General features: G+C 35.3%; 1 protein-coding gene across 1 annotated transcript in view; it reads right to left on the reverse strand.

Annotated features, from left to right (window-relative positions):
* EYS (eyes shut homolog) overlaps nt 1-9,719 on the reverse strand; it is an 870,368-nt gene extending 860,649 nt beyond the window's left edge. Inside the window, exon 1 of the mRNA XM_065056200.1 lies at nt 9,587-9,719. The gene's annotated coding sequence lies outside the window, so the exon portion shown is untranslated. The remainder of the gene's footprint in view (nt 1-9,586) is intronic.
* Nucleotides 9,720-13,731: the final 4,012 nt, after the last annotated feature.

The raw sequence follows: 13,731 nt of genomic DNA on the forward strand, positions 1-13,731 counted from the left end.
GAGCAATCATACATATATACAAGATTCAGAAAACCCTAGAAATTAGATTAACTCTAATTTGGGAGCACAAACTCAACCATAATTAGGAAAGCAGTATTCTGTGTTGAATATGAAAAACTAGGTACTACATTTTCACTGAAACTATACTAATTACCTCTCATGGCAATTTTTCTTCCTGAGCAGATATTTAAAAAAAAATAAATATCAGACATTTATTTTGATAATTTGAGGAATTAACCTGTACATGTGTGCATGTGACTAATGCTTGCTGAAATAATGAGTTCTTTTTATTGTTCTCCTGTACTCTGGTCATCTAGGTTTTCTAAGATTATGTGTTTTTTTATTAGGAAGTGAGGACCTGGTGCACCTGGTGCCGTTTTGTATTTGACTCCAAATCAGACTGAATAAGCTTTGCTTCAATGAAACAGTGAAGCAGGTAAAACTCAGGCAAGCACTGGTCTGCAGGAAAGAGCAAGGAGTGGCATTGTGTTTACACTAAACACCTGTAAAAAGGCACGTATCAAAAATAGAAGAACAGAAGAAGGACTTGTTGCTTTTCGAGCAAAAGCAATACTTTTCATTGTCACTCTTGCTGAAAATGATGGAAATTGGTCACAGGTGTAAAAAAAAAAAGATTCCTCAAAGGCAAGCAAAGGAGAAGGTTCTGTTCATCTGGAATTCTGGATCAGTGTGAACACTTCAGGATTTCAAGGAAACTGAGGTGATAGTGATCTATGTATATACCTGACCATTTTTGGTAGATCTGAAAGTTTCTCTATGAAAGTTTGTCTATGAGTGCTTATATATATCTATATATGTATTTCAGAAAGACTTCTGCAAAAATCTGTCTACATAATTCTGCTGCAATACATTCTTCCTGAAAGATTAAGCAATATTCCATAGTAACAAGAGGAATGGCAATACCTGCATCTTTGCTACAAGACAATTTTGGTAATTCTTTGAACTTGGGGATATCATAAGTACTGTTTCAGACCCCATCTGCCACAGGTAAATATTCTGCTTTGTGTCTGTTTAACAGCTACTGAAAAGACTATTCATAAAAAAACCAGCAGGCAGATTATGTCCTGTTTCACTGGTGATAGTATCTTAGACACTACTGGTTGCTCTCTGTCCTGGTTTTCATTACTGAACCTTACAACTGCTTCAACTTTAGCTGCAGTAGTGTTAGAAGCAAAATGGACCTTCTGATGATGAAAAGCAGAGTTGTTTTGCAGTTTCTAGTACAATACAGTGTCTAAAATAGTGTCTGTATAAGAATACAGTTTGTATGAGTACACAAAATGATTGCCATCCTGCTGATGAGCTGGGTATAAACAGCTTACACCTTGAGTTCAAGTATACCATTCTTAGAGGGCCAGAAGCACATATATACTCTCTGAATCAGTTTCATAAAAAGATGTGCACAGCAACAAAAAGCAGATTTCATAGAAGCAAGGAGACATAAAATGAAGACTACACCAAGTGACGTGATACAGAGGTAGCACTAACACCTCTAATTCACTGTGTTGAATTTGCGCCTGATATAAGAATGGATTACCATTGACATTTTTTCAACTTTTGCATCAGCGTGAGGTGCTGCCAGTAATGTTTCATATAAATATGTTATAAAAATACTGTGTAAAAAGGACTTTCTATAAAAAAAATAAAAATTCAATAGAAGGTAAATATGCAATTCAGTGTGCTGCCTTGATTGCAGTACTTGCTTGGGTCTTTGTTTTTAATAAGATACACTTTGTGTGCAACCCTCGTATCACACTGTGTTTGACTTAATGTGTGAGGCACTTCAGTATAGCGTGATCATTTTGTTACTTCAGGCAGCCCTCCAGCTGTGGGCCAGCACTTGGTCAAACTGATTTGTTCTTGGCAGGAAGCTAAGAACACATAACACTTTCAATTGTACATTATGACTTTGTGGGGCCATGGTGGGAAGTAGCCAAAAGTCTTATCTCAACCCTTTCAACAGTGTACAGTTTGGTCTGCTAATCAGTCACAACCTCTGCTCTTAGAAAGGGGTGGGTTAATGGCAGTTTTCAGAAAAAGCTGTTAAGTTTACAGTGTTTCTATATTCTCTTATAAAGCATAACTACTCTGGTCAATTACATACTGATTCTCATTCTCATGACAATGATTGTGATGAGAAAAGGAAACTGTACAGCATGAATCTTTTCTTGTGATAAAGACTACTACAAGGATTTGAAAAGGTACAAAATTAAACCCACCCTCTTAGTAATCTTGAAATTGTCATCTGCTGTCCTCTTCAAATGCCATAAGGGGTATGACTGCTTGGACATTATCAGTCACAAAAATAGAAAGCAGATCTGTGCTTCCTTCAACACAGTGAATCACCACACAGGGATTGTATTGTGACAGATAAGACTCCTACTTATACAAATTATCCAAATAAATAAGCAAGAAATCAAGTCTTTCAATTCAGCTAAACAAGAAGGGGATAGGGATGACAAGCAGAGTTGGGCCAAATTGACATTTTGGCAAAATATTACCTTTTTTATATTGAGATGAAAATCTGTGTAATCAGAAGGATAGATGCTCAGTCCATCCTGCCAGCCTCATTTTTAAAAAAGCTTTGCTTTTTCAACATGTTGCTGTTTTTCACCCTCCTCTCACTTGTTATTAAGGCTGCCACCTGTAGTATGTCACAAAGTAAGTCTGAAAATTGTTGTGTTTTTTTTGTTGGTTTGGTTTTGGTTTTTAATTAGATATCTTGGCAATTAGGGTAATAGGCAACAATATTTCCTCAAAATGAAACGAAAGAATAGATTAAATTTTTCCAGCGACTAACATTATGTGAATAACATACCATAGTCTTTTGTCAACATGGAAGATAAAAGTTCTACAATTTAGAGAAATTAATTGGCGTATCAAGCATCCTTTATGTTGTAGTCACGGGCTTTTAGGCTGTGTAATATTCATCTGCAAGCATTACTGTTAACTACTTTAGTCATCTTGCTCTACTGACTATTTAGGATGCATTAACACTAATAGGCTACATTTCCAAAACTTGAAGACAGTGAGTTAGCCTGAAATTAGCTTGAAATAAAGCAATTGAAATGCAGAATGGAAGAAGATCATGACCAAACACACCATTATTTATATGATCTGAGTATTGCTTCAAAAATTGAACTCAAAAAACCTTTTTTTTCTCGCTTATACGAATATACATCCCTCAGGACTACAGAAAGCTAGTCTAATTCTCAATTACATCATAATCTTTGTGTGAGTAGCCTGTAGGTTCTTCATCTTTATGTACAGCTAATTGTTCTTAAATACAGTTATATTCAGCTAAGATAATCAGAAAACAACTGTATGATGTTGTTATATTGCACTTGTGGTTACAGAAGCAAGAGAAGAAGAGAGAGAGAGACTTCTACTTCATTTTGTTTACATTAAGGCTATTCAGCACAAATGAAACACAATAAGCACCTTGGTGTTTCGGGGTCCAATTCTAGAAGCATCAGTTGCCTCTTAGGATAAAAAACAGTATTTGAATCCATTTTAAAAACAAGAGGATAATTCAAGACTCTGACAAGGTCATAATGTCCTAGTACTTTTTCCCTTTATGTTATAAATCATGATTTAATTTTCACTACATAGATCCAGCTTGTACAGATGCAAAATCTGACACTGCATGAAAATAAATTATTTCCTAAGTGACAACAGGGGAAAATATGGACACATTGTAACAGAAAGTGATTCATCCATGTAGTTGTACAATGATAAGGACATACACTTCTTAGTGATGAGATGTCCTAAAGGTGTCCTTCTTACTTGTACATGAGTATAAATAACTACTGTGCTTTCAGCAATCCCTCATTTATCTGTAAAAGAACAAACATGTACGGTAAAGCAACAGAGAGAGAAAAGAAATTCTGATCGATAACATTACATATGGGCTACTGTATGATTTGCAAAATGTCAGGAAACTGTCCAATTAGGTTTTCACCTGTAGTGAGCATAGCGTAGTGCTGCTCACCACAGAGAAAGAGTTAATGGGAAGAGCAGTCTCTCTCACGAAAATCTGCCTTTCCGCTGAGTTTAATCCCCCACCTACAGACAACAAATAGTAAACAGATTAATCTGATAAATATAGAGGGCATTATAGAACTTAAAGCTGATGTCCTCATGTGATAAGAAGAGAAATTCCTTTTAGAATAAGTATTTTTCTAATAAATTTTTGTCTTCAAAATTTGCAAAGATGTGCAGGCACCTGACTCGTACAAGTTTCATATAATCTGTATGAGGCTGCTATTTACCATGGGATTCATGCCTATGTAATTCAAAGGAAAATAACCTTTTATGAAGCTCAGAAAGGTGCAACTGAAAAAAAAAAAAAAAAAAAAACAAAAACAAACGAACAAGCAAAAAAAAAAAACAAAAACAAACAAAAAAACCCCACAAAAGTGTGAATTTATTATTAGCTGTCATCCTCTCATGTTATCTCTCATTTCAAGAAGCATTATTATCTGAAAGGAAACAATCTGCAAATTGCTCAAAATGTTCAATAACCTACTCCTTCAATATGTCCAGTGACAAACATAGATCAAGATGAAGCTAGGAAACTGTATTTGCTTAACAAGTAGGATGGCTTCTCCATCCTCATACCCGTTTACCATATAGGTAGTTAATTTACTGTGAGGTTAAATATCCCCACCCCATACAGCTAAAGCTCCAGGGACACTGAATTTCAAAAGGTGTGCCAAGGAGAGCATGGCACTTCAGCAACATTGCTCTCTCCACACCCTTCTCATCTGAGACATCCATGTATGTTGGCACGTAAGCACCAGGATGAGGCTGCCATTAGGGTTACTGTTATGGTTAGGATTAGGGTTAGGGTTAGGCTTCTGAGAGTCACAAAGTCTATAGTTCCAGGGACATGGTGGCTGCAAAAGGCACGCCAAAGGGAGTATGGCACTGCAGATATATTGCTCCACACACACCTTTTTCACCTGGATCACCCATGCATGAAGGGACCAGAGCCCAAATTGCTGGGTTCGAACAGCATCAGGGTTAAGATTCAGGGAGCCACAAAGCCTACAGCTTCAGGGGTACTGGGGCTGTGAAAAAGCACAGCACTGTACCGACACTGCTTCCCCCATACCTTTTTCATCTGGGCCATGCATGCATGTCAGCACCTGAGCCCAAGTCTTAAGAATCACCTTCAAGCTTGTAAGAAGCAGGAGACTCCCATGGAAACCCCTATTAATCTCTTGACTGTAGAAGAAGATAAACAGCTCTACACTTTCAAAAGTATTACCTAACCTTCCTTTCTTTTTTAACATTAAGATCTTCCAGGCACCTTGAAATCCTTCTTCCTATGAAGGCTGAGCTACATAACTCTCGTTTCCCACCTAATTTCTTGACTTTTTTTTTTTTCTTTTTTTTTTTTTTTTAATAGAACAGTGCTTTGTGCACCAACCCAATAATTGAAAGACTTGTAACTCATTCCTTTACCAAGGAAATTTTAATGCATATGTCTCATCAAAGTCCTACCTATATGCTATTAGCCATGTAAGAAACATCCACTCAATCCGTGAAGTAACCTGTGTTCAACAATTTTAAGTCCTTTATGATAAAAAGTGAACAAAGTCTATGAGCATCTAATGAAATAAAGAAGGCATAGAGTGACTACCTTGCAACCACTTATGTAAGCAGCTTTACCCAACCACTGCTTTCATGCTGCATAGTATATTAATCCTGTTTAAGTTTTGCTGTATTGATACATAACACAATGGCAGCTACTATCTTCCAAACAAAGATTTCCAAAGGAACACACTGTTTGGATATCATAGAAAATTATAGCTAGAAAAAGACTGGGAGGTCAGAAGGGACCTAAAGGCACAGCAGAAACTTGGCAATGTAAAGTATGACAAGATATTTTACAGCCTGCATCAATTAATATAATTTATAGAAAAAAAATGAATTTTCATCTCTTCTGATTTAATAAATAATTATTATGATTTATAATTGCTGCAATAATTGGACTGATCCAGAAAGTCAATATTCAAGATGTATTTATAGCTAATAACAGCTTCTTCATCATGTACCTTGGAAATCTTTATTAACCTTTCACACTTTAGTATGAAATTTACGTTAAATACATTTTAGGATGAAGGTGACTTTTACCACAACTCTTGTCCAAGGCCTGCTTAGCAATATATATATGGTCATCAGCACTTTGAGTGACAGATTATGATCTAATCTGGCATTCCATTTGCACAGGCAGCTTTTCAGTAGATTTGACATTGATCATCTGTCCATTTGATTTGTTAACTTTGCAAAAACTTTTTTGTTTGTTTGTTTGTTTTTTACAAAATAATTAAGGTTTCCAAATTATTATAGAAAATACTGTCATTTTGTATTTTACTTTGCCACAGGCATCTTCCAGATAAGTGGTTTTGGTTGGTGAGACCAATGACATTATTTTTCTTTCTCCATCAACTCTCCATAGCTAAATGAGCATCAGGAATTTGGGGCTCAAATGCGACTAATTTGACTGGCACAAAATAATGGATGGTAGACTGACAGAATGGGGAGATCCCAACAAAATGCATCAGTACGGACACAAAATTATGTTGCTGCATCTATCACCATCAGTTCCTGTCAGCATGTCCACTCTATAATAAATCTTATTTTCTTATAAATCTTCTCTATATCTACCAAATGTTTATTAGATATATATATATATATATATTCAGAAACTACAAATTAAGACAATGTATGACACCAGAAAGAAAATCAACTGTCCAAAATGTTCTGAGGAACAAAAATTATCTAGCATTACATTTGCCCAATATAATATTATTTGATTTTTTACATTCATCACATACCATTTTCATAGTGGGGAACTATTTTAAAAAATTTTAAAAATTTAAAAACATTAAAGCCTACACATTTTTTCCCCATGTAAAAGCTCACTGATACTATTTGGGAATGTGTAGAAAGAATAATAACTGTAGGAAAACATGGATGAAGCTGTGTCCAAATGTCCACACAATATCTGCAACGTAAATACATACAAGAAGTAAAAAAATATACTAATGATTTGTTAAAAAGTGGGTTTTTTGTGTTTTTTTTTTTAATCTGGATTACTTATCTATGACGTAAAGAAAAAAATAATACTAAATTGTTAACATTATTATGAATATCAATAATACAGGGAAAATAAACTCCCTGTATTGGTTCTCCAGGCCAAGTAATTTACCAATGCCTAAACAAATAAATTCTGACTTCATTTAGCCTTAAATATTCAACTGAGTTCCCATGAGCAAAATTGTTTCTCCAGAAACACTTTTTTGAAGAGGATTAATTGCTTTGTGTTTAGAGCAACATGATCCAAGGTCCAGGTAGGACTACAGCTGTAGTAATTGTATTATGAAAATAGATTAAAATGTTTATATCAAAACATCGATTACTTTATTGAAAGATCACCAGTATAGTAGAAAACTACCAACTCAATTTTTAAGAAATAGAAATTATTTTTAAAAGCAAAGGTTGATTAAGAAACTTGCCGAAAAACAGTAAAAGGGTGGCCTGAGTTCTACAGTTGGTTCTGCTTAGATTGGTGGGCCCAGAGTGCTGCCCTGTACTGGGAGGACATACAGAGATCTTGACTAATTTGAGGTACTTGGCATTTTGTGCCATTTGTAACAACCTCTGTGTAGTCAAGATGAGTGGGGGTTTTGCCATTCTGCTGATCTTTTCCATTACTATCTTCATATCACTGCAAAAGCCAGATCTGTGCCAAAGTTGTGGTAAGTGTGGATTTTTTCCATTCCATGCTCATCCTCAAATCAGTACAATGCTGCTGCTAGCATATGTAGCATATGTAGTCAAGGGTGTGCTGATTTCTTACACCCTTTTCAGTTTTACTAACTAAATACTTCAAATGGTGGGTTTATTTAACTCTTCTTCACAGATGGGTAAACACCAAGTGACATTTTTGTTGTGCAATGTTATGAACCTAAAACACAACAACTTATAAAGAAGGTGTATGTATCTTCCTATGTTTAAAACTTTTCAAATATGTCATGTTAAAATGGTATTCTATCTTTATAACAAGTTTTTTGAAAATATTTACATGCCTTTCATATGATTACCTCCTCTCATATCATACCCTTCTTTAGGAAAGAGACCAGTTCATGTTACTTGGAAAGTCTCTATCATTGTCCTGATTACTTCAGAGAAGAGGTTTAACCCTTAATTAGTTGAACATGGTATTTTAATGAAATTGCTTAAGGACTTCTGAGAAATCATCAGAATTATTTAGCAAATTACTTACAAATGAAACATGAAATTATAGCTATAATTTAGCTTTCACAGTTACTTAAAGATTAGTATAATACATAATGGTACAATTTTAGAACAGAACAAATACAATTAGAAGTAATCATTGGAGATGCCTCTACAAAAAAGGAAAAAATGCTGTTTCTATGAAAGTTTTTGATACTTGCTACAGTGTTTCTTCCTCTTAGTGGTGCCCTTGTCATAAATTTATAAACAAAGAAGATTATTATATCAAAGTATTACCTTTTTTTTCTTCTAATTTTCGGAAGTATAACAGCACAATCTCTTACTTTAATTTAAGTAATAAAGCCACAGTCACAACTGTTTTATTCAACCTATGTCATAGCTATCATGATTAACATAGCCAAATTTTGTACACCAAGAAATGACAGCAATTCAGGTTTATTTATGAAGGTGTTTTTAAAAATGTATCAACTACTTTTTGTATAAATATTGCTTCCAAAACATGGATACAGTATCTAAGAAAGATTCCGTAAAGACATCATGCATGTTATCAATTGCTACAACAAAATTAGATCATAAAAGTATAATGAGAAAGAATGGGTAATTACTAAAATGAAACTCAAAACTCCACTGATCTTGGAGCTTCCCATGCTAGCTGGGTTGGCTTTCTATTTGTTTCAGGAAAATTTGGTTGTCTTAGAAATGAAAAAAGCTTATTTCAGCAGATGGTTTCTTTGTTTTAAGTGAACAGAGAAAAGCTTTTATTTAGAATATATTAATAAGTACAAACATTCTGTCTCTAAATCACATTCAGAAGCATTTGCAGTATTTTTCTATGGAAATCATACATGAGTTCTGGTCACAGTTTTTAATTATTATCATATATTTTGAGTCAAATACAGTTGTCTGTTCTGTGAACAATAACTTCTAAAGCAGTTCCACCCTACATAACTCGCATATGACTTGCTATTGTCAGCCTGGAGAAGGATAACAGCATGAAAACAGCAGCATCAAAACTAACTTAAAACATCTTGGGAATATGTTCATCCTGTCAAATTTATAATCAAATGACAGTAAAATTTTTCAAGATTTGCTGTCTTAAATAAACACTAAAATCCCTGTAACATCTAATGCTTTACAAAGTAAACTCATAAGTGCGTGTGCAGGCCTACATATAGCCCAGACTTTATCTTTCTAATCTGGTGATGAATAGAGCAGGCCACCATCTGGTGTGCGTGTACACTAACAGCTAAAATACAGTCCTCTAATTTAGTAAGCACAAACTTTAACTGCTACTTACCACTTCTTTCCAGATATAGAAGCTCTCAGATTAAATCTGCCCAAAAAACGTAGAAAACCAGTATAATATTAACTGTTTTTGTTCCGGATTTCAGATGCAGACAGCGAAGCAGGGAGAGCTCATCTGTTGCTAAGGAAACCTGACGCTGAGGATTTAATGACAGCATCAGATGGTATTGTGCTGGAGATTGTCTGCTTGATGGACTACACAGCTAGACAGCAATCCTACTGAAGAGAAAAAAGAATTAATTTTTAATATTTCCAATTTGTTTTACCAGGAGAATCATTTCATTGCCTAAAATGTATTAATTTGATCATAGATACAAAGAATTTGCATTAATGTTAGAAAAATATATACCAGTGAAACATAATCTGTCTGGAAGCTCTTTAGGCAGGTAACTAATCTTCCTAAAACCTTTATTCAGTGTGCAAAATTTATAAAATTAATACTGTATTTCAAGATTTTAGTCTGAAGAAGATATCTTTTGCTTCCTTAAAATACTTGTCTTTAAACTGGGATTTATTTGATACTTAGTCATTCATTTAGATTTGTAAACATTTTTGGTTTGTGATGTGTATTTTAAAGTCCTATTATTAATATAAAATAGTATTTCTGAACACAGCCTGCATAAACTGCAAAGTATCTCCTTTCAGGATGTAGGTCGATACATGTCTTTTGCAGTTCAAAACTGCCTTTAATAAAGTGTCTTTCTACTTCACATATCATTTGGAGCTTTGTTTCCCTCTGCTGATTTGTTGACTGTTATCAGATGAATAATTATCTTAAAAATATTTTCTGAAAAGAAGAAACATGATTAAAATATCAAATATATCTCATTTTTTGTTGGTATATTTGATGTGTAGGATATTTCTTAATTGGGAGGTTTATATAAATATACAGAAATAACATTTTATATCAGGTTGGAGGTATTTCGTTCCAAGGTATTCTACAAACATATTATGTGTCCCAACCCACTACATAGTTCTGGGAAGTCTGCTGACTGTATTTACAAAAGCAACTCCTTTTCTTCAAGAATAAGGCCTTTGCAACTTTACACTCCAAACTGAGGAGAAAGGTCTGCTATTTCAAAAGTCTAAACCAAACATCACACAAGAGCAATTGATTTATCTGCCTTTGAAGGTTAAAGATTGATTCAGTCCTACTGGGATTTAAGTCTGTATCTATCTCCAGGATACTTAGGTATTTTAAACCTGAAGAAGACAACTCCTTCAGTAGGCCTCACCATTAACATCAAAGGGAATTTCTGACTAGGTCAATGGTAGGTCTGAGCAATCCCTCTACAGATTGTCTTCAGAAACAACAACAACAGTAACAACAACAACATGGCTGGAATATAAATACTCCTGTTTAGAAAAAAACTATTGTTGTTTATTTAGATGAAATATCATTCTGAGACAGATAGTAAGAATCTCAGACTATTGTTGAATTCATATCAAAAAGGATGGAACTGGCTTGGTTAAAAAAGACACTAAATTATGTTATACAACAGAGTTCTTCTCTCTTAAAAGTATTATATAATACTATGTGAAAAATTAATTTCCCAAATACAAAATGAAGGAAAATATATGTGAAATATCAAAATAATATATTGGAAAACCAGAACTGAAGCAAATTGTACTTACAGGTAGCTCAATTTACCAAGCATTTCAAGCTGTCTGGGGTCCTATCAACAGTGTCCCCTTAGCAAGACGCTTAACTATTAGTTCTCAACTGTATCACCTCATGAATTACTATCATTTGAAAATCTCTGATCAACCCAATTGTTTCCTCATTTAGGTGTTATAAGGAATTCACAGCTACAACAGCACAGTTATACCAGCTATAGATAATTGTAAAGCACAAAATTAATGGAGGTGTAATCAGACTCCCAGGAAAAGCAAGATAATTCAGATACTTCAAGCTTTGGATATGTAGCAGCAGATAAACAGTAGTTAGTGAATAAGACAAATGTTCTGGCACTAGAAATTTAACTTGATTTTGATTTATGTTCCATGAGCACAGACAAATGCGTGAAGTGCAGTATAGCAGACAGCTATAATTAATAGTTTTCTAGTCCTGAAACTCACAGCCAGTGCTATCTCTAGTGTTCATGTCATATATCGTGTTATAGATACCGTGGACACTAACATAGCTACTAAAATATATGTGTGTATGTGTGTATATACCACTTATATTTGGTCTGAAGATCATTCAATGTATGCCTATTTATAGACAGAATTACAAATAAACCTGTCTCAATCTACAGACATAATTTCTATGCCAGTCTACCTCTTTTTTGTTACAAAAGTGGTCTATAGATGTATTTGGCCTTCCCCAAATTTCAGCAATGTATATTCCTACATTTGGACATCTCCAGCATTGGACCCTAGTTTAAGTATGATGTGTGAATTGTGCCTTTCCTTTCCCATACATATGTGTGGCGAACCATCTGTCTTTGAGTTACTTTAGTAACAATGATTCCTACAGGTTGTTTATGTATCAAAAGAAACTGCTGCTCTCAGATCAGTGAGTGAGTGATACAGTTCAGGTCTACCGCTGACAACCACACAGAACTCTAATGGAAAATTACCATTCCAACTTCCCATTGGTATACCATGTATTTCAACAAGACAGAAACATGGAGTCCAACCATGTTTACAAACTGTTGGTTAATATACTATAATCATATCCCATCCTGGATAATCCACACCTGTGAATAAATTAGCCTATAGCAGCTACTCTGCTAATTCAAATTAAAAAGTTTACTCTTTGGCTTCTGGGCTCAGTTTTAATATCACATCAATGTGGAGAGGCATATCAATGTGGACATCATATCAACAAAAACTCAAAAATCCTCCCTGTTCATCAATATTGCAGTCAGACTTGTGGTTTGCAACAGATTAATTCCTTGTCCCATACTCTCCTTTCGCTTTAAAGGTTCTTATTTCTCAAAAAAACCCCACATCTGGACGACATAGATTACCTATAAGTAATTCTATTCTCACTTTAACTGTGTGCATGATTTTTTGCTGTTTCATTGTTTGAGCTGGTCTCTTTTGGACAAGGACCATATACTTTCGCACTCCACTGTTAAGTTCATACGTTTGAAGCTACATAAAAATGTTAAATAATGAACAATAGAAAGTAATTCAGAACTCTCTCTTACCAGAACTTAAATCTGGCAAGATTTCAAGGAAACATTATTGGAAGCAAAGCGGGAACAACCATTGGTGAACTATCTATAGATCTATGTTTGGTAGTAGCTTAGAGCAAAGAACTCTTTATACAGATATTACTTCTCCTCGTCTTTGTCCCTCAGAGCCTAATAAATACAACAGTTCAAGGCACCTTGGTTCATGTTGTCCTATTCCATATTGTCGTATCTATAACTCAGGCATTGCATAATATATATACACCATAGTGATATAACATTATATATATATGGCATAGTCATTAGCATTTCTGTACCTGGTGAGAGGGGTCAAGGACAGCAAAAAGGACTTTTTCAAATACATAGCAGATAAAACTAATACCAGAGGCAATGTAGGCCCACTGATGAATGGAGTGGGTGCTCTGGTGGCAGAAGATACAGAGAAGGCAGAATTACTGAATGCCTTCTTTGTCTCTGTCTACTCTGCCGGAGGCTGTCCTGGGGAGCCCTGTACCCCTGAGACCCCGGATGAAGCCAGGTCAATGGAGGAGTTTGCTTTAGTTGATGAGGACTGGGTTAGGGAGCAATTGAATAGTCTGGACATCCATAAATCCATGGGTCCAGATGGGATGCATCCGCGGGTGCTGAGGGAGCTGGCTGAAGTCATTGCTAGACCACTCTCCATCATCTTTGCCAAGTTTTGGGAAACGGGAGAGGTGCTCGAGGACTGGAGGAAAGCAAATGTCACTCCAGTCCTCAAAAAGGGCAAGAAGGAGGATCTGGGTAATTATAGACCTGTCAGCCTCACCTCTGTCCCTGGGAAAGTAATGGAACAGCTTATCCTTGGTGCTATCTCAAGGCATATCAGGGATAAGAGGGTTATTAGGGGCTGTCAGCAAGGCTTTACTAAGGGTAAGTCATGCTTGACCAACCTCATAGCCTTTTATGAGAATGTAGCAAGGTGGATGGATGATGGCAGAGCGGTGTACGTGGT

This window comes from Columba livia, chromosome 3 (assembly GCF_036013475.1).
Source record: "Columba livia isolate bColLiv1 breed racing homer chromosome 3, bColLiv1.pat.W.v2, whole genome shotgun sequence".
Taxonomy (NCBI): domain Eukaryota; kingdom Metazoa; phylum Chordata; class Aves; order Columbiformes; family Columbidae; genus Columba; species Columba livia.